The following is a 22,518-nucleotide window of genomic DNA, read 5'->3' on the forward strand; positions in this document are numbered from 1 at the left end:
ATTCTGCCCTTACCCATGACCTACCAATTTGCTTCTTCCTTTTGTGATTATGTTGCTTGGAGTTGATTTTGCTACCAGAGTATGAGGGGAAATCACCACTTGCTTGCAATTTCTTTGAAACCTCCTCCGCTCTCATGCACCAATTCCGTGTCTAACTCCATTCAAAGAAAACTCAGTCTCTTTTATTTTTAACTTTCTTGTTTCTCAACAAGCCACCATCAACCGATAATAACATAATTTTAGAAATTTCTACGAGTTTGGTTGGGTTTGAATGCTACCCATTAGTTGTTAGCCATTTTCCCGGAGAGAAGGGAGAGATGCATAATATTAGAAAATTTAGTGAGGGATATGTTAGAAAATTTCAAGGGGGCAGAGGAGAGGAGTCTGGCTCATAAATCAATTGCGGGAAGGTGAATCTTCAGTTGCGGCAAGCACATCGTAACTACATAGAGGCTTGATTAAAGCATAGAAAATAACTCACGACGAAACATAGTAAAAGCAAATGGTTTCAATAAATCTACTCATGAAGGTTTAAGACCAAATCACAACATAACATACTTTTGATTATAATATAAAACATAGGAAAATAAATTCACATGATAATTGGAGGCTACTACTCCAAGTAAAACACAAAAGAATTACTGCGATTTACGCTTCACCAAGGGGTTGTGGAGTAACACACAGTAAAACATAGTGATTTTTGTTTTCACTCACCCACCAATATTTTTTCCACGTTTTTCTCCTCACTACCTCATAGACTTTTCTCCGTCTCGCTTGCTCAACCAATCAAATGACTTTTACATCCATATTTATCCAAAACATACATTTGACTCATTAATTCATGACAGAGAAAACATTAATACACTGCATGGGCGATTTTACATAATAAATGGTTTTCTAAACTTGTAGGTGTTGTGGAGTGTGGGTAAAATTTGCGGAGTGAATTCTTTCCCATACATATTTAACAAAATCGATTAAATGCCTTAAACTCTCTGTTGTCTTGCAGAATGGTTAGTGATGTACTTCTGCTCAGACTTTAGTCCTTCCGCCTGCAAACAAAATCTTATCCTGCAAAATACTTCTAACAAGTATGGTTGTTGTCAGAGTGTTTAACATGGTGGTTGGGATTAATTTTACAACACTCCCTCTTAATCACAACTACCGCCATTGGAAATTCCCAAACAGTCTCTGAGATAAACAAAACTTTCACGTGCCAATGGCATTGTGAAAATATCAACAAATTGTTCCTCTGACGTGCATTACTGCAACACAATTTCATCATTGTTAATTAACTCTCTAGTTGTGGAGTGTGGGTAAAATTTGCAGAGTGAATTCTTTCCCATACATATTTAACAAAATCGATTAAATGCCTTAAACTCTCTGTTGTGTTGCAGAGTGGTCAGTGATGTACTTTTGCTCATACTTTAGTCCTTCCGCCTGCAAACAAAATCGCATCCTGCAAAATACTTCTGACAAGTATGGTTGCTGTCAGAGTGTTTAACACGGTGGTTGGGATTAATTTTACAACACTCCCCCTTAATCACAACTATAGATTGATGTGAATATTTTTTATGTAAATTTTTTTGCATCTATAGATTGATGTGAATATTTTTTATGTAAATTTTTTTACTAAACATTACACTTAATAACTTTAACTTTATTTGGGTTCATTGATGTTAGGATTAAAATATTTGGTAATTTTATATCATTTGGTTCATGTAGCATTGTGTTAATTTATAACATTAGGTTTTGAAGTTTGGGATTTTTAACATTAAAAAAATTGGTTTAATGTTAATATTTATATTCAAAATGAAAAATTGATATTGATATTATAAATATATTTGTAGAAACATTATAACATCAATAATAAACATAGACCTTATAGGTTTACTAACATTAATAATCTTGGATTATAGAGATTAGGTTAAAAAAATTGTCGAATTTTGTTCGGTGTTGTAATAATGTTATGATCACTCATTTGATTTTATACAATGTGTATATGTGAAGTTTTTCTATATGTGTAGATGGTAAATTATGTATGTATGTTAATTTTAATTTTATTCAACATTAAATTGTTTTGTTGATATCAAATGTGTTTTTCTTCTTGTTAGGTGATTTCATTGTTTGATTGTGGATCCAACTATTTGGAGTTGTCTTCTATTCGAAATTCTTGAAATTATCTTCCTCTAGCTGCCTTTATTGGTTGTGATAAAGTTTAGCACTGTTTGTAAGAAATGGAAGAATGTTTTGCAAAACCCTTATTTCTTATTATGTTGCAAGCATGTCTCTACGAACGAATTTGGATTTATGGTTCCTTTCCTCAATAGTGAAGACAATTATTTTATTGCTGAATACCTTAATCAGAATGGGCACATATCTCATTTTCATTTGTGATCCATAGATTCAAGATACATAGTAGAGTCTAGTGTTGGACCAATGGTGATTTTATCATTACCAATAGAATTCTCCATTTACAAAGGCCTTTAAAAACATAGGGCCAATACAAATTGGAGACTGGGGATTCTTTTCATTATTGGAAAATGTAAGCAGTAGAAAATATGACTGGGTTGTTCTAAAACATATGTATGACATAATGTAGTCTAAATTTTACGTTTGCAATAGTCTTGATAGGGTATGACAAAGTGCTGATGTTCCATTTTGTGGCACTTCACCTCCTAAGAATGGAGTGTTTTATAAAAGTAAATTGTTCTGGCTCTTTTTGGACAAGGAGTATGAAGATTATCCTCAGTATGGGTATACAATCTACTGGGTTGATGTAATAAAAAATGAATAGGGTTTTCATTTGTTCCAATCACTGACATATGTTGTATGTCATTAGCAATATACATGGATCAGTTGATATTCTTTTTCAATGATGGCTCCACTTCTATATGGTCAATTGAAGAATTATATCATTTGCAATTTGGTCAACCGTGCATTGAACAAAGAATTGACTACTTTGAGGATGATTGGGGTTTCAGATGGAAGTTGTTGGGATAAATTTCTACATATATAAATAGCAAATGTCCTGGTTATATTCCATTTTGAACAGTCCATGGTGTGGTTCTTATGTGCAACTACAGTGAAGTTCCTTTCCTATTATATGACATGATTAATAGCATCTATTTTCCAACAGATATTGATAATTCAACTAATGAACATATGTATGGGTTTTGGTACCCAACGCCAGAGGATTGCAATGACTTGATTGAGTATGAAAATGTTTTTGCAATTGCTCCCTGTATGGATTCTGTTAATGAGATTCCACCATTGGATATAGATATGGATTCTTAGGATATTAGTATTATTAGGAGTTCCTATAAATATTTTCATTTTATATACTCTCTATGGTTGTGGAAAATATTTCCATTTTTGGCTCTATACATACTTTGGGTCTTTATGGTAATACTTTAAAATTATGCTTCTATCGATCTTTATTATGTAAAATATTTCATATTGTTTCCCCTAAAGTTTTCTTAATTACATGTAAATGTGTCTGGATGCTATGCATTTTTCTTTGTTTGTATAATTATAATTGCTATGAGTTATGTTATACATGCTATTTGTATTGGTTTTTGTCATTGATTCTCAAACAATGTTATATATTTATGTACATTTTAATATTTGCATTTATATTTGGATAGTATATAGTTCCAATTTTTTAGATACACTTCCAAGTTATATAATTCTTAGAGTATTGTGTCCCAATAGTATGGGTTTTGGTTTGATTCTAATATGATACATGAAAATTTAGACTTTTTTGTTTAAGCCATTTGGGAGAATTCATTTATGCTTTTAGCCATTTCAAAAATTCATTTTTATTTTTAACCATTTGGAAAAAGCCTTATACATTTTAATAAGTTTATATGGTTGGAAAAAATATCATATACACTTTTTAAGTTTTTTTACGATTTCCAAAAAAAACTCGTGGCTTTTTCATTCTTTTGTGTTTGTTTATATTAGATATTTGCTATGTTCCATGTTTATGATTCCGTAATGAATATTTTATTGTTCATTGTAGACATGTCATCTAAAGGCACAAGCAAGCATACAATAAAACAAAATTTGTCACAAGCATCACGTGACAGGTCTAATGAATGTTGTCGTCTACGGTATCAACAAAATAAGGATGCCATAAATGAGCGTAGGAGAGCTACATATTATAGAAGAACGAGTGAAGCCACTCTTGAGAATTATTTTATAATTCCTTGCAAGTATCGTACTATGGATGATATAATGGAAATAAAATTTCCTGTTGATAGTTCATTATCAAAATATGCTCCTTGTCAGTAGAATTTTGTTGTTCAATGCTTTCCTAAAAATGCTCATAGCAATGAGGAAACATCTTGCAATAGGGAAGAACATCATATCGATAATGTGGATGCGAATGTCCACCCTAACCCTTCCGTGTGTCCAATTGCATGTTTTGACTAATACCAAAGGTTGCAAAACATCCATGGTGAAGGTAATGATGACATTGTGTGTGATGATTTGGATGATAGTTTAATTGGCCATTTTTTTGATAATTTGGGGCAAGTTGCTCAAAACATCAGATCTTCTAATCCCTCTTCTCAAATTAATGTGGTCCCACTAAGAGAATCAGTCGTCCCTGATAGTATTTCATGTGGAACAATGGAGGTAACACAATGATATTTTGATTTTTGCTGCAATAGTGGTTGTTTTATTACATTCCTCTATTTACAAAGTTTTTTTTATAAACTTATAAGTTATTTTCTTCTCTTGGAATAAGATACAAATCGTCTTAATAGAGGTCTAGATATTAATTCCCGAAGTGTTCCATATACTAATCTGAGAAGTGAAGATGAAGCATGTAATAACCTTTCGGTGCATTCTCCTCGACAATCAAATTGCTAAACTAATGTAAATTTTCAATGTTTTTGATTTGCTTTTCATTTTTTAAATTTATAGTTGGTTGGACATTGAATTTTATGGAATATTTTATTTTCTTCGAGCACAACTCATTTCAATAGAGGCATACAAATTAACCTTTTATATGTTCCATCTACTGATATGAGAAGTTAATAGGAACCATCTCATAGCATACATCCACATCGCCAAACAAATGTAAATGTTGAGTGCATTTGATATTTTTGTCATTTTTTCATTTACAATTGGTTGGACATTGTATTTTATAACCTTTTATGGAGAAAACATGATTTCATCTCATTAGGTTGGAGAATTGGAATACAAAACATCAAATTGTAAAACTAATGTAGATGTTCAATGTATTTGATTTGTTTTCCATTTTTGAATCTTTATTTGTTGGACATTTAGTTTTATAACGTATTTTATTTTTTTGAAACAAGAAACAACTCATTTGAATAGAGGCATAGAAACTAACACCCAAAATGTTCCATCCACTGATGTTATAAGCGAAGAGCAACCATCTCATAACCCTCATCCACATCACGAAACAAATGTAAATTTTGAATGCATTTGATTATTTTTTCATTTTTTTTTTCATTTATAATTAGTTGGAAATTAAATTTTAAAATCTTTTATGACAAAGAGACCTTTACATCCTCTCAAGTTCATGAAATGTAGACCATAATTTTGGAAATACCTTGTCATAGATCCATTCCACATGCCTCAAATTTGGAAAGGGAATCTCTTGTTCTTGAAGATGGAGTAAATTTTAGAAGAAATTTTACTCTTCCAAATGGTTCTCAAAATGGTCAGGCCGATAGAGATCATATTCATTTTGATGAAAACACGATTGCAGTCCATAAAATATTTTGAGCAAAGATAGATAGCTTGATAGTTTTCCAAATGTGCCACATTTGACAAGAATCATATCCAGAAATCCAGGTTTTGAAACATTCTAAAGGATCTGTTTGCAGACGATGCAAGAGTGAAAGAGGAGCCCATCATTTTTCTTGATATAATAATATGGATCCTTGTGAAAAACCTCATATTTTAAGAGTTCTTACTCAAGTTGAGAAAATGCTAATAGCATGTGTGAATCCTATTTTTCAAGTGACACATGATTGAGGTGGGAAATATATGTATAGTGGTCATACAATTAGCTTTCCTCAAGATATTTCTACATCTGTACAAAGCATTCCCTGACCTGTTGAAGACACTGACTTTATAATTGTGAGGATACATGCCTCCCAATCTAAATATTATGAATTTTATGTCAAAAGATCTTGAGTGATGGCTACATTGGTTTTCAAAATCCAACATGATCAATACTATCGAGATGTTGTAATTGACTATGATTTAGTGAATGCTCTGCCCAAAAGATCAACAAATGTCTCCTCCATGCTTAAATTTGTTGATTGTGATATTGAAGAATCTAAGATCAATTCAAATAATAATGAAGGGTTGTTTGCTGAGTTTTTTCCCTCTCATCCTTCTTCTTTTGTTGCTTGCCTACCAAATGAACGAAGAGAAGTGGAAGAAATTAGAGCATTTCTTGATAATGTTGATTCTTCACATGTTCAAGACATGGATTGGCCCAGTATTGGAACCTATCTAGTGAATGAATATAATATAGAGGGGTTATTAGATATGGAATTCCCAACATTGTTCCCCACTGGTAATGCTGATTGGCTGCAACCACATATTTGTAGTGTTGAACTTCATGAGTATGCATTGCATCTTCTTAGGTAATATGATCAGAGATTTGGAAGCCATCCTCGCTTTCAATATTACCTATTGAACATGATAATGTGGCATCGGAGCCAAGCAACTGCTGCAGTTTTTGTAAAGAAACATTTACATGATAACTCACCTACAATAATTGAAGAGTTGTGTCATCAACTATCTAATTTACTAGATAATAAGTTGGTTGAGCATCTTATGTGGTTTGGTTCTTCTTTAAGAGGTACAAGGGCATACTGGACTAAGTCTCGAGCTGAATTGACTGACATGATTACTCAGTTGGCATGTCCATCTTTATTTTTTACTTTGAGTGTAGCTGACACAAAGTGGCCAGAGTTTCATAACCTCATGCCCATACCTTCACATTCTCATTATTTAAATGAACATCGTATGAAAATTGGTAATGTTATCCAGTACCCTCGTATTGTTGCCACATTTATGGACCATAGATTCAATTTTTTTTGAGAGGAAGTTATCCAAGAATATCTTAAAGCTAAGGACTTCTGGTACAGGTTTGTGTTGTTGAATTTATTTTCTATACTTTGTCAACTTTTATTATGACTCTATTTATATTTTTTTTAGTAACTATATCTTCATTTTCTTCAAATATGAGTGGCAACATAGAGGCTCAGCACATATCCATGGTTTCCTATCATTGGAAGGTGCTCCTAACATGGAAAGACTTGATTGGTGAAATGGTTCTGATGTACAACTCGCAAAGAGATTCTTTGACAAATATGTAACTACATGGAATCCACGTGTAATACATCGTCACAATATAATGGTTCTACGAAGCCTCAATGATGACCTGTGGCAATTGAATACTGGTCATATTTTCTCTTGTAATCCTCATAATGATTATGAATAATTGTTAAACCGTGTCCAAAGGCACGCCAAGTGTAGTGTGATTCTTGTTTGCACAAAAAAGGCACTATTCTAACATGTCAGTACAATGCTCCATGGGATCTTTGTGATGAATCAAGATTGTTCATAGATGATCAAGGAAGAAAAAAACATGAGCCAACAAGAAGTGATGATAGGCTTCATGTACATAACATTGACCTTCTAATTATGTGGCGTGCAAATGTTGATTGCCAGCAAGTGCTTTCTTGCTATGTTGTCTTGAAATATATTTCTAAGTATGCATCAAAAGAAGAAAAAAGGTCTGAAAGTTATCATCATATGTTAACTAGAATTTCAAATTCTATTGGCTCTAAGGATCATGCTTTATGTGCATATAGAAGGTTTTTTGCAGAAACGATTGTTCACAATGACATTGGAGCACAAGAAACGTGCCATACGTTTCTTAAGCTACCTCTTATTATTTGTAGTCAGAAATTTGTTTCCTTAAATGTTGGAAGAAAGGTTTTCAAGAAAATCTCAAGGGATGGATTACAATGTTCATCTTTGAATACTTTTGTTCAACATTATCAGAAGAGACCTTTTTTCCTTGAGCATATATCTTTGATAGAAACAACAAGATCTTGAACATTTGATAGCAAGCGTAAAAAAGATCCATGGAAGCCTATAGATGTTCATGCTATTATTAGGGTTTGGCCACGATTTTATTCTATTCCTAGTGAGGCTTCATATGAATTTGAAACGTTTTGTTGGACAAAATTGCTCTTATACAAGCCATTTCATGAAATTCTTGTAGAAATTGGCCTTTCAGCTGAAATTATTATTGAAAATTGGAGGGATTTCCGATATCGAGCATGACATGTTGATCGAAATCCATAAATTGGCAACAATATTGAAGATGAAGAAGATGGTGATTTTTCTAACCACGAAATGAATCTTGGAGATTATTTTCAAGAATGGCAGATTTTCTCTCGCTTGGTTCCACTAAATGATGTGAATGTTTTTGATCTTCACATCCTTTGTCGAAGGGACTTTGATATATCCTTTGGTTGGGAAAGTAAAACTATTTTGATGATGTTGCAGAAGAAGCTATTAATTTTATAAGGAATGTGAAATCAAGGGGTGATATTGTTGACCTTTCAAACAAAACATTTGCATCTCCAGATTCATTGTCGAAAAAACAATGACTTGCTTTTAAAATTGTTTTAAGGCACTTTGCTGAATATGAGATTCATGAATCTCTTCTTATGATTGTTTAGGGTACTGGGAATTCTTTCCTTATCCAATGTATTTTTGAACCTCTTTCTAATTTTCAAGTAATGGAAGAAGCCCTTTTCTTCTTCTTGCCCCAACAGGAATAAATTATTTTAACATACATGCAAAAGCAATACACTCAGCTCTAAAAATTCCAATTAAAGATATGTAGCCACTACAGGGGTAGTCACTTGCAGTATTCCAAGAAAAAATGAGACATGTTAGATATATATTGATTGATGAAATGAGCTTTCTAGGATTAATTTTTTTTATGCAAGTAGATGCTTAATTACGAGAAGCATTTCCAGAGTAAAAGAATTGTCATTTTGGTGGAAAATCCATCATCCTTGTGGGTGACCTTGGCCAACTGCCTCCTATGCGAGATAAGCCTTTGTATGAGGGTAATATAGTAGGGAAAGTCTTGTGGAACAAATTCAACATTGTTGTCACTTTTGGCACAACATTTTTACAACAAGGCAATAATGAAAAACAATCTTGTTTTCATAGAGTCCTCAATAACATAAGAAATGTAGAACCTGTTCTTGAAAATTGGGAGTTTCTTATGTCATGAGTTGATATGAGGTTGCATCCTAGAGAAAGATATTTATTTAATGTAGCAGTTCACATGTTTCCAACAAATAAGTTGGTCTTTTTCCATAATATGCATATGTTAAAATCGTTAAATTATCCAATTACATGATGTATTTCTGAGCATTCAAGGCGTTCAAAAATCATTGGTGTTGATGATGATCAATTGGATCGTGAAGTTTTGTTGTTTCATGGTCAGTGTGTTATGTTGACATGCAATTTGTGGGTTGAAGTTGGCTTGGTGAATGGTGCACTTGGTTATGTTAAGGATATATTTTATACGCCTACCTCTAAGCCACCTCAACTTCCAATGTTCACAATTGTTGTTTTTGATAAGTATGTTGGTGTTCCATTTGATGCAAGCAATCTAAACATTGTGCCTATCACACCAATGTTAAGAGGAAATCATAATAATTACTTTGAAGATGGCATGGGCTCTTACAATCCACAAGTCACAAGGATTGACTTTAGAATGAACATGAGTTGATATCGAGAATAAAGAGCAACAAGGCCTTACCTTCACAACCATATCAAGAGTGAAATCAATAGATGGTGTATGCATTGCACCGCCTTTCTCTTTTCAACATTATTCCAAGATAAAATATAGTGCATATGTTACAATTAGGAAGAAATAAGAGGAGGAATCGAAGTCCATATAGCTATGACATACAACTAATAACATTGTGACCTTTTTTATAGTATGTTTTTTGAATTTCTTTTATTGTCCTATTTATTTAATTTTAATATAATAATCATTTTCATATATTTATGAGATTAATACATTCATCATATTCATAGTAACATTTGAGAAAGTTTTTTACATCGTTTTTCAGGTTGTTCAATTTACTTATTTTTATTAAGTGGCGATTGTTCTTTTCTTTGCAACAGACCATTCAGAAATAAATAACGAGTTATATGAACCAATCATTCAAAATCAATTTTATAACTGATTCATATTGATATTATATTGTGGATTCATATTACATCATGAAATGAAAAAAAGGAGGTTTTGAATATTGGCCATCACCATGGCCAATATTCATTTTTTGAATATTAGCCATGGTTTATTCTATTTCCACGGTTTTTTCTATTGTATTGTGAAATGAGGTTTATATTTGTAGAATTTTTCATATCATTTGGTTCATGTAACATTAGATTGTTTTATTTCATGTAACATTAAAAGATTAAGGTTTTTAACATAAATAAAAATGGGGAGTTATGTTATATATATATATATATATATATATATATATATATATATATATATATATATATATATATATATATATATATATATATATATATATATATATATATATATATATATATATATATATATATATGTGTGTGTACGCCTATTTATTTGTGTGTTTCTTTATTGATTTTGCTTTTGTTTTTTTATCTTTCAAATGCAAATATGGACAATAATGATGTCATTTATTATTCCATAACAGTGCGCAATATTGCTAGAGCGATAAGTTTTCTTTCATATCTTCGAAACAAGTTTGATAGAAAACATGGGTTTCATCCTTCTTTTATTGATGAGCATCTTCATGTGCTAGATGAAACAAAAACACATGTAAAATACTTGTTACATGTGCACTAGAGGGAGTCTGGGAGGAGAACAAGAAGGAATTGGTTGGAAAGTGTTAAGTATCGTGATCATTATCCTGTTGATTTGAATTTGTGTTGCTTTTGTCATCGCTCTGGTCGTGTTTTGGAAGAGGCTATTCCATAGATGACTTTTGATGGAGTGTTTCAAGTTGAATTTCGTAGTGGAATTGTTTGATATAAAGAAAAGAAAAAATCTATGTTAAGACTCAATTTTCTTTCTGTGGTTGCAATGTTGGTGAAATTGATTTTTTTTTCTCGTTGTTGTTGTTATGTAGAAAATTATATATCTCTGGTCTTAAAATGTCCTATTATGTTGTTCTTCTTTAAATCCAATGTGTGCAATTTAGATGTGTTTTTTGCATTTATGTTCCTTTGCTCCAATGGTAGTGTTACTATTTTATTTTTTTCTCTTGCATTTGTAATTGTTTTGGTCTTTTGTGTGGGTCCCTTCACTTTGTTCATGTCTTTCATAAATGAAAATATTGTTGACGTTTATAATATTATTGTTGGGCTTTCATGTTCTTGTTGTTTATGTCAATACTCTTGAGATTTATACTATTAATACGTTCATGTATTGATATTAATGTATTTATGGCTTAAAATTAATTTATTGTTTATAATGTAGTGATATAAATGTGTTATTATTATTGTGATGATGATTTATCATGTTTTAATGCTTTATAGTGTATTATTATTAATGTATTGATATTAATTTTACGTATTGATGTCTTAATGGTTTACAATGTGGTTATTATATTGGTTTTGGTTTATGTTTATTATTGTTGTTGTGTTATAACATTATTTACATTTATAATATTGATGCCATGGATTTAGGGCTTGGGGGTTTTATAAAATTTAATATGACATATATTCTCTCATTTTCAAAACCAATCATCGTAGGTGTTGTCGAATGTTGTGTTATAATGAAGAATACGTTGAGATGAAACCATAATAGACCATGGTGAATCATGGTCAACCATGGTCCAATGTCACATTGTAACAAAGATTGTCTCAATATGAAAATCAATGATGGTTAAGGATGGTCATTGATATTTATTTTTTGATTTATAATATTTATCGTGGGGTTTAAACAACTTGGATTTATAATATTAATCCATTGGGGTTAAAATATCAATCCTTTCCATTTTTAATATTGATCCCTTGCATTTTTTTATCCCTTAGGTTTATAATATTTTTCTCTTGGGTTTATAATATTAAACCCTTGGGTTTATTTGTTCTTTGAGTTTATAATACTAATAATTCCTTTGGTTTATCATTTTATCCCTTGGGTTTATTAATATCGATCCCTTTTGCTTCTTGATCCCTTAGGTTTTTAATATTTATCCCTTGGGTTCACTAATTCATTGGGTTTATAATATTAAACGATTGGGTTTATTAGTTCCTTGGGTTTATAATATTAATAATCCCTTTGGTTATTAATCCCTTGAGTTTGAAATATTAATTCTTAGGGTTTATTAATCTCTTCGGTTTTTATATTGGTTTTTTAGGTTTATTAATCACTTGGATTTATTAATCCTTTGTGTTTATAATATTATTTTGTTGGGTTTACTATTTCCTTGGGTTTATAATATTAAATGATTAGGTTTATTTGTTCTTTAAGTTTATAATATTAATAATTCCTTGGGTTTATCATTTAATCCCTTGGGTTTATTAATCCCCAATATTAAGGTTTAAATAATAGTCCTAAGGTTTAATATTAATCCCTTACGTTTACAATGTGAACCCCTTCATTTTATTAACCTGTTGGTTTTATAATATTAACAATCACTAGGGCTTATTGATCCCTTGGGTTTATAATATTCATAGTGATGTGTGTTGATCAATCCTTTGCGTTTAAAAGATTAATTCCTAAGCTTTATTAATCCCTTGTGTTCTTAATATTGATCCCTTGGGTTTCTAATATTTTTCCCTTGGGTTTATAATATCAAATGCTTGGGTTTTTGCATTCTTCAAGCTTTTAATACTAATAATTCCTTTGGTTTATCATTTAATCCCTTGGTTTTATTAATCACCCGAGCTTAAAATATTAATTCCTAAGTTTTATCAATCGTTTGGGTTTTTAATATTAGCTTGTTGGGTTTATTGATTCCTTGGGTATATTGACCCATTGCATTTATTAACCATTTGTTTTTATAATATTAATGCCTTGGGTTTGTAATATTAATAATGCCTTGGGTTTATTGATCTCTTCTAATTGTAATAATAATAATCCCTTGGTTTTATAAAACCCCAATATTAAGGGTTAAATATTTGTCCAACTATTTATGATTATGTCAATATCACAATAGATTAATATAATATGGAAATCAACCATGGTCAACCATGTTTATTTTAGGGTTTATAATAGTCATGTTATGGTTTATATGCATTGGGTTTATAATTTTTCTCCCTTAGGTTTCTTATTCCTTTGGGTTTATAATATCAATCCTTTGGGTTTATTGATCTAAGAATTCATATTCATAGGGTTTAATATCATTCAACAATGGTCAATAATAAACAACCATGTTCGACCATGATCAACCATGGTCCAACATCGCATTGTGACAAGGATTGTCTCAATATGAAAATCAACTGTGGTCAACCATGTTTATTTTAGTATTTTTAATATCTATCTCAGGGATTTTATACCTTGGGTTTATAATATAACTCCCTTGAGTTTAATATTATTCCCTTGCATTCAAAATCCCTTGGGTTTATTATTATCTTAATTTATAATATTAATCATGGTCAACCATTGTCAATCATAGCCAACCATGATCAACCATGGCTGAATATCACATTGTGACAAGGATTGTCTCACCATGAAAATAAACCATGTTTATTTTGTTTCAATATGAAAATAAATGATGGTTAAGGATGATTATTTATATTTACTTTTCAATTTGTAATATTTATCATGGGGTTTAAACAACTTGGATTTATAATACTAATCCATTGGGTTTAAAATATCAATCCTTTATGTTTTTAATATTGACCCCTTGCATTTTTTTATCCTTTAGGTTTATAATTTTTTCTATTGGGTTTATAATATTAAACAGTTGGGTTTATTAGTTCCTTGGATTTATAATATTAATAATCCCTTTGGTTTATTAATCCCTCGAGTTTAAAATATTAATTATTAGGGTTTATTACTCTCTTTGGTGTTTATATTGGTTTGTTGGGTTTATTGATTCCTCGGGTTTATTAATCACTTGGATTTATTAATCCTTTTTGTTTATAATATTATTTTGTTGGGTTTACTATTTCCTTAGGTTTACTATTTGCTTTGGTTTATAATATTAAATGCTTAGGTTTCTTTGTTTTTTAAGTTTATAATATTAATAATTCGTTGGGTTTATCATTTAATCCCTTGGGTTTATTAATCCCCAATATTAAGGTTTAAATAATACTCCTAAGGTTTAATATTAATCCCTTAGGTTTACAATGTTTATCCCTCCAGTTTATTAACATGTTGGGTTTATAATATTAACACTCCCTAGGGTTTATTCATCCCTTGGGTTTATAATATTCATAGTCATGTGGGTTTATCAATCCTTTGGGTTTAAAATATTAATTCCTAAGCTTTATTAATCCCTTATGTTTTTAATATTGATCCCTTGCAATTTTTGATCCCTTGGGTTTCTAATATTTTTTCCTTGGGTTTATCCATTCCTTGGGTTTATAATATCAAATTCTTGGGTTTTTTCGTTCTTCAAGTTTATAATATTAATAATTCCTTTGCTTTATCATTTAATCCCTTGGTTTTATTAATACCCTCACCTTAAAATATTAATTCCTAAGGTTTATTAATCGTTTGGGTTTTTAATATTAGTTCGTTAGGTTTATGGATTCCTTGGGTATATTAATCCCTTGCATTTATTAATTATTTGGTTTTATAATACTAATGCCTTGGGTTTATAATCCCTTGGTTTTATAAAGCACTGATATTAATGGTTAAATATTTGTCCAACTATTTATGATTATGTCAATATCACATAAGATTAATCTAAGTATTATGGGGTTTACACAATGCATTATATTAGATATCATTTTGGGATTCAACTGCGTTAAGTAAGTCATTCATGTATGACCATTTCCATGAGAGGTAGTCGTAACTCACTAATTTCTCATGATTTTTGAGTAGTCCACTTAGCACTCATTGCATGGGGTGATGCATCTAATATGGAAATAAAAAATGGTCAACCATGTTTTTTTTAGGGTTTATAAAATTCATGTTAGGGTTTATATGTGTTGGGTTTATAATTTTTGTCCCTTAGGTTTATTATTCCCTTGTGTTTATAATATCAATCCTTTTGGTTTATTGATCTAAGGGTTCATATTCCTAGGCTTTAATATTATTCAACAATGGTCAACAATAAACAACCAAGTTTAACCATGATTAACCATGGTCCAACATCGCATTGTGACGAGGATTGTCTCAATATGAAAATCAACCGTGCTCAACCCTGATTGTTTTAGTATTTTTAATATTCGTCTAAGGGTTTTTATACCTTGGGTTTATAATATTACTCCTTTGGGTTTAATATTATTCCCTTGGTGTTTTAGTATTAATCCCTTGGATTTATTATTCCTTGGGTCTTATAATATCAATCCCTTGGGTTTATTATTCCCTTAGGTTTATAATATCAATCATGGCTAACCATTTCCAATCATAGCCAACCATGATCAACCATGGTTGAATGTTGCATTGTAACAAGGATTGACTCACCATGAAAATAAACCATGTTTATTTTAGTGTTTGTAATATTTATATTAGGGTTTACCAATATTGGGTTTATAATATTAGTCCCTTGGGTTCAATATTATTCCCTTCAGTTCATAATCCCTTGGGTTTTTAGTATTAATCCCCATGGTTTATGTTTCCCTTGGGTTTATAATATCAAACCATTGGGTTTATAATATCAATCATGGTTAACTATGGTCAATCATGCTCAGATCTCGCATTATGACAAAAATTGTCTCCATATAAAAGTCAAGGACAATCATGGACAATCATGGTCAACCATGGTGAGCCATGGTTGATGATGGTCAAACATGTTTTATATAATCAAACATGGTCAATCGTGGTCAAACATGTTTGAATGTTGCGTTCTGACAAAAATTGTCTCGATATGAAAATCAACCATGATCAACCATGGTCCAATGTCGCATTGTGACAAAGATTGTGTGGATATGAAAATTAACCATGTTCCAACATGGCATTGTGATAAGGATTGTCTCAATATGAAAATCAAACATGATCAACCATGGTCCAACGTCGCATTGTGACAAAGACTATCTAGATATGAAAATTAACCAAGGTCAACCATGGTCCAACATGGCATTGTGATAAGGATTGTATCAATATGAAAATAAAGCATGGTCAATCATGTTTATTTCAGTGTTTATAATATTTATCTTAGGATTTATATAAGTTGGGTTTATAATATTAGTCCCTTGGGTTTAATCTTATTCCCTTGGTATTTTAGTATTAATCCCTTGGGTTTATAATATCAATCGATTGGGTTTATAAATAATAATCATGGTAAACCATGGTCCATCATAGCCAACCATGTTTAACCATGGTCAAACCGTATGGATATGGAAATCAACCATGGTCCAACATTGAATTATGATAAGCATTATCTCAATATGAAAATCAACGATGGTCAATCATGTTTATTTTAGTGTTTATAATCTTTATCTTAGCGTTTATATATGTTGGTTTTATAATATTAGTCCCTTGGGTTTAATATTATTCCCTTGGGTTCATAATCCCTTGGGGTTTTAGTATTAATCCCTTTGGTTTATAATATCAATGCATTGAGTTTATAATATTAATCATTTTCAACCATGGTCAATCATAACCAACGATGTTCAACCATGCCCAAACAAGGCTAGATATGGAAATCAACCATGGTCAACCATGGTCTAACGTTGTGTTCTAACAAAGATTGTCTCAATATGAAAATCAATCATGGTCAACCATGGTTAACCATGGTCCAATGTTGGATTGTGACAACGATTGTCTCTATATGGAAATCAACCATGGTCAACCATGTTTATTTTAGGGTTTATAATATTGATGTTAGGGTTTTATATCCCTTGGGTTTATAATTGTTATCCCTTAGGTTTATTATTCCCTTGGGTTTATAATATAAATCCCTTGGGTTTATTGATCATGGTCAACCATGTTTTATAGAATCAAACATGGTCAATCATGGTCAATATTGGGTTTTTAGTATTAATCCCAATGGTTTCTTATTCCTTTGGGTCAAACATGGTGAATCATAGTCAACCATGGTCAAGCATGCTCAAATGTCACTTTGTGACAAAGATTGTCTCCATATGAAATTCAACCATGGTCAACCACAGTCAACCATGATCCAATGTCACATTGTGACAAATAATTAATTATTTACTTCATTAATTATTATTATGTAAAAATGAATTAATTATTATTATCATTAATTAATTAATTAATATTAATATTAATATTAATACTATTTACCAATATTTAAGTAAATAAATATTATTATTGTTTAACAATAATTAACTATTTTACTATTATTTATTCATTTATTTAGTATATTATTATTATTATTATAAAATAAATTAAATGAAAAATATTTATATTTTTTTCTAAAAACAATAGTAAAATTTATTTTTAAATATAATAGGTAATTATTTATTTAACGGTTATAAAAAAATGAGTAATAAAATATTATTATTGTTATCATATTTTTTATTATATATTTATCAATTCTGTCATAGATGGAAATGAAGCCTTATGGGTATATCAATGATATTTACTAAAATAATTATTGTTTTTAATATTATTATTGTTAATTAGTATTACTAATATTATTTTTATTATAATAATTATGTTATTTTTTTATAATAAAAATACAATATATTATTATTATTATTATTATTATGAGTTAATAATATTATTATAATATTAAATAATAATCATAAGTATATAAATATATAAGAATATAATTGTTATTATTTATATAGTTATTAATAATCATAAAAAGTTGGTTTTAAAAAAATTACACATCATAATTATTAATGTGGTTGATATAAGCCTATCGGCATATATCAACCACATTAGAAAATGTGGTTGTATATATGATTCATATACGCCTATCGACGTATATCAACCACATTGGTAAATGTGGTTTGATAGTATTTATATTCACGAGCACGCCAACCCTGCACATCAAAATCTATCTCACGATCAAGAGTTATGTTATTTTGTAACCTGTATGATCTAGCTTTTCATGTGCCTTATTACATAGCAGAATAACACGAGAAGAATGGTCGAGACTACAACCAAGTAGAAAATGACAATTATTATATAAAGTTTAATGCCATGATCAATCTAGGCAGTTTGGATTGAAAATCTCCATGAGACGATACCGTGTAGTTGGTGTGAAAGCCTCGTTGAAGCCGAGAAACCAACCAAAACCCTCTCAGGAAGATAGTGAGAGAGAGTTATTCCATAGGACAAAATCGGTTGTGAGGGTTTAGAACTATCATTGGCAGCTAAAAACACTTGTAACATCTTCTCTATGCCATTATAGTCAACCCATGCATTCCATGTGATATTTCCATTAAGGCGCATGTCCGAGGGCAACAAGTAGGTGTTCACAGAAGTAATATTGTTGACATCAATTCCAACATGATTATCATTCAGATCATGGGGATTCATTGTATGAAACCCGTCCGAATTCACATTTTTGAATGTGTCAAATTCAACAATGACTGTCTATGTAGAGTTTCTGTCATTGGTGGTCTCGTTAAATAGACCCAACCACATGCCCGAGCCATTAGCGGGAGGCTCAAACTCGAATGGCACCATGAAAAAAGTAATCTCGTATGCGTAAGTTGAAATATTGTTGGAATTTTGTAATCTATTTTTTATAATGAACTGAAACTGAGTTTTAAAGTAGCCAAGTTTTTGAGAACGTTTACTCCGGAGTGTGATTGGAATTTTGTATACAGCCCAACCAAAGCTAAAAATAAAAATTGTCAATAACATTGCTTTTTGTAAGATACAATCTGTTCTCCAATACATTTGCATCCCCTTTAGTGGCAATATCATCCTGATTGCTTTCATTAAAATAGGGGAAGTCAAAGTGCATGTCTGATTGTACAAGCAAAAGTAAAGAGCTTGTAACAATGAGAATCGATGATACTATTTTTGAGATTCTGCCCTTACCCATGACCTACCAATTTGCTTCTTCCTTTTGTGATTATGTTGCTTGGAGTTGATTTTGCTACCAGAGTATGAGGGGAAATCACCACTTGCTTGCAATTTCTTTGAAACCTCCTCCGCTCTCATGCACCAATTCCGTGTCTAACTCCATTCAAAGAAAACTCAGTCTCTTTTATTTTTAACTTTCTTGTTTCTCAACAAGCCACCATCAACCGATAATAACATAATTTTAGAAATTTCTACGAGTTTGGTTGGGTTTGAATGCTACCCATTAGTTGTTACCCATTTTCCCAGAGAGAAGGGAGAGATGCATAATATTAGAAAATTTAGTGAGGGATATGTTAGAAAATTTCAAGGGGGCAGAGGAGAGGAGTCTGGCTCATAAATCAATTGCGGGAAGGTGAATCTTCAGTTGCGGCTAGCACATCGTAACTACATAGAGGCTTGATTAAAGCATAGAAAATAACTCACGACGAAACATAGTAAAAGCAAATGGTTTCAATAAATCTACTCATGAAGGTTTAAGACCAAATCACAACATAACATACTTTTGATTATAATATAAAACATAGGAAAATAAATTCACATGATAATTGGAGGCTACTACTCCAAGTAAAACACAAAAGAATTACTGCGATTTACGCTTCACCAAGGGGTTGTGGAGTAACACACAGTAAAACATAGTGATTTTTGTTTTCACTCACCCACCAATATTTTTTCCACGTTTTTCTCCTCACTACCTCATAGACTTTTCTCTGTCTCGCTTGCTCAACCAATCAAATGACTTTTACATCCATATTTATCCAAAACATACATTTGACTCATTAATTCATGACAGAGAAAACATTAATACACTGCATGGGCGATTTTACATAATAAATGGTTTTCTAAACTTGTAGGTGTTGTGGAGTGTGGGTAAAATTTGCGGAGTGAATTCTTTCCCATACATATTTAACAAAATCGATTAAATGCCTTAAACTCTCTGTTGTCTTGCAGAATGGTTAGTGATGTACTTCTGCTCAGACTTTAGTCCTTCCGCCTGCAAACAAAATCTTATCCTGCAAAATACTTCTAACAAGTATGGTTGTTGTCAGAGTGTTTAACATGGTGGTTGGGATTAATTTTACAACACTCCCTCTTAATCACAACTACCGCCATTGGAAATTCCCAAACAGTCTCTGAGATAAACAAAACTTTCACGTGCCAATGGCTTTGTGAAAATATCAACAAATTGTTCCTCTGACGTGCATTACTGCAACACAATTTCATCATTGTTAATTAACTCTCTAGTTGTGGAGTGTGGGTAAAATTTGCAGAGTGAATTCTTTCCCATACATATTTAACAAAATCGATTAAATGCCTTAAACTCTCTGTTGTGTTGCAGAGTGGTCAGTGATGTACTTTTGCTCATACTTTAGTCCTTCCGCCTGCAAACAAAATCGCATCCTGCAAAATACTTCTGACAAGTATGGTTGCTGTCAGAGTGTTTAACACGGTGGTTGGGATTAATTTTACAACACTCCCCCTTAATCACAACTACCGCCATTGGAAATTCCCAAACATTCTCTGAGATAAAAAAAACTTTCACGTGCCAATGGCTTTGTGAAAATATCAACAAATTGTTCCTCTGACGTGCATTACTGCAACACAATTTCATCATTGTTAATTAACTCTCTAATAAAATGATATTTAGCATCAATATGCTTGGTCCTCTTTTGAAAGACAGAATTCATTGACAATGCAATTGCTGAGGTATTGTTGTAGAATATAGTTGTCGTTCCTTCTTAGTCATGGCAAAGATCCCTCAACATCCTTCTCATCCAAACTACCTGACACACTGGTGTTGTTGCGACAACATATTCAACTTCTACTGTTGATAATGACACTACCAACTGCTTCTTGGAGGCCCATGAAATGGCTCCAGAAAACATATCCTGATGTGATTTTTCTGTCAGTGATGAGGAAATCATCGTTGCTTGTAAAAATAAAATCATCTACATATAAGAAAACAATAAGAATCTTACCATCACTCTCTTTGATACAGAGAGTAGGATCATCGTCACATTTGTCTAAACCATTGTCCAACAAGTAAGAATCTATCCTGCTATACCATGCATGCGGTGCTTGCTTCAACCCATAAAGAGCTTTCCTCAACTAATACAATTTTTCTTCTTGGCCTTCTACCTCATAACTAGGTGGTTGCGCAACATACACTTACTCTTTCAACACTCAATTCAAGAAGGTCTATTTTACATCCATCTGATACACTTTCCATTTATGTTGTGTGGTAATCGCCAGACTTGTACTCACTGTCTCTATCCTCGCGACTGGCGCAAATGTCTCCAAATAATCTCTTCCTTATTGTTGCATGTATCCTTTGACAACTAGCCTTGCTTTGTGCCTTTCAATATTTCCCTTAATGTTTCTCTTGGTCTTATGGATCCACTGATGAGCCCCAATTTTAGTAACATTTTAGGCTCATTTGGCCTAATTATCCTTGTTAAATCCTTCATTTTTCATAACTTATGCATTATTTTTTAGTATGTTTATGTCATTTGTACGAATAAGGGTAGTCACTCTTCCTAGGTGGCTAACACATGCTCATTTCAGGTTTTTTAACACATGTTGGAGCAAAACCGAGCAGTCATGGGCTAGGAGACAGCCAAGCTTGGGTTGAGGATTTGTAGGGGGGTTGTCTATGGCATCAAATAGCCTCCCTCGGGATCTTCACCCCCAACTCCGAGCTCCAAAGGCCACCAAAACTGGATCTAGAAGGCATCCAAATAGATTTTTGAAGGAGTTGTTCACTCACAGCTTGGGCAGCCAAGTCCGATAGATTTAGGAGGCCATCTACGGCCTCGTGGTGTATAAATTTTAAGGCCTCAGCCTTCGTGAGGGACTTTTGGAAACTCTTGCATACTTTGCACTACAGTGCTGCTAGCTCCATTTTGTTCTCTTGTAGCCATTGTTGGCATAACTCTTGACTTATGATTATTTTGATAATGAGAAGCAGTCAGATTTGATATCAGCTCTGAGTTTTCTATAGGAGCCATAGCTCTCGGGGTTGGGCCCAACCTGAGAGCCTAGGGCCTCCTTCTTTGTATTGTTATCTTTTCTTTATGCATTGTGATTTTCCTTTTATTCATTTGAAACGTGATTTTGTTGAGCAAGATTTAGTTGTGTTGGTTAAATAGGTCACTGTTGATAAATAGAATTGCTTCAGATGTGTAGAATAGATTGGTAGGATAATAACAGATAAAGCTCCAAGAAAAAGGGTTGACAACACTCTCAGTTTCACCTCTCCCTTATTGGATCAGGGGCTGGAATTGCAGAAACAGTGCTGCCCAACA

Source organism: Pinus tabuliformis, chromosome X, assembly GCF_031772625.1.
Source record: "Pinus tabuliformis cultivar Carrire ecotype Pingquan chromosome X, CPIR1, whole genome shotgun sequence".
Classification (NCBI taxonomy): Eukaryota; Viridiplantae; Streptophyta; class Pinopsida; order Pinales; family Pinaceae; genus Pinus; species Pinus tabuliformis.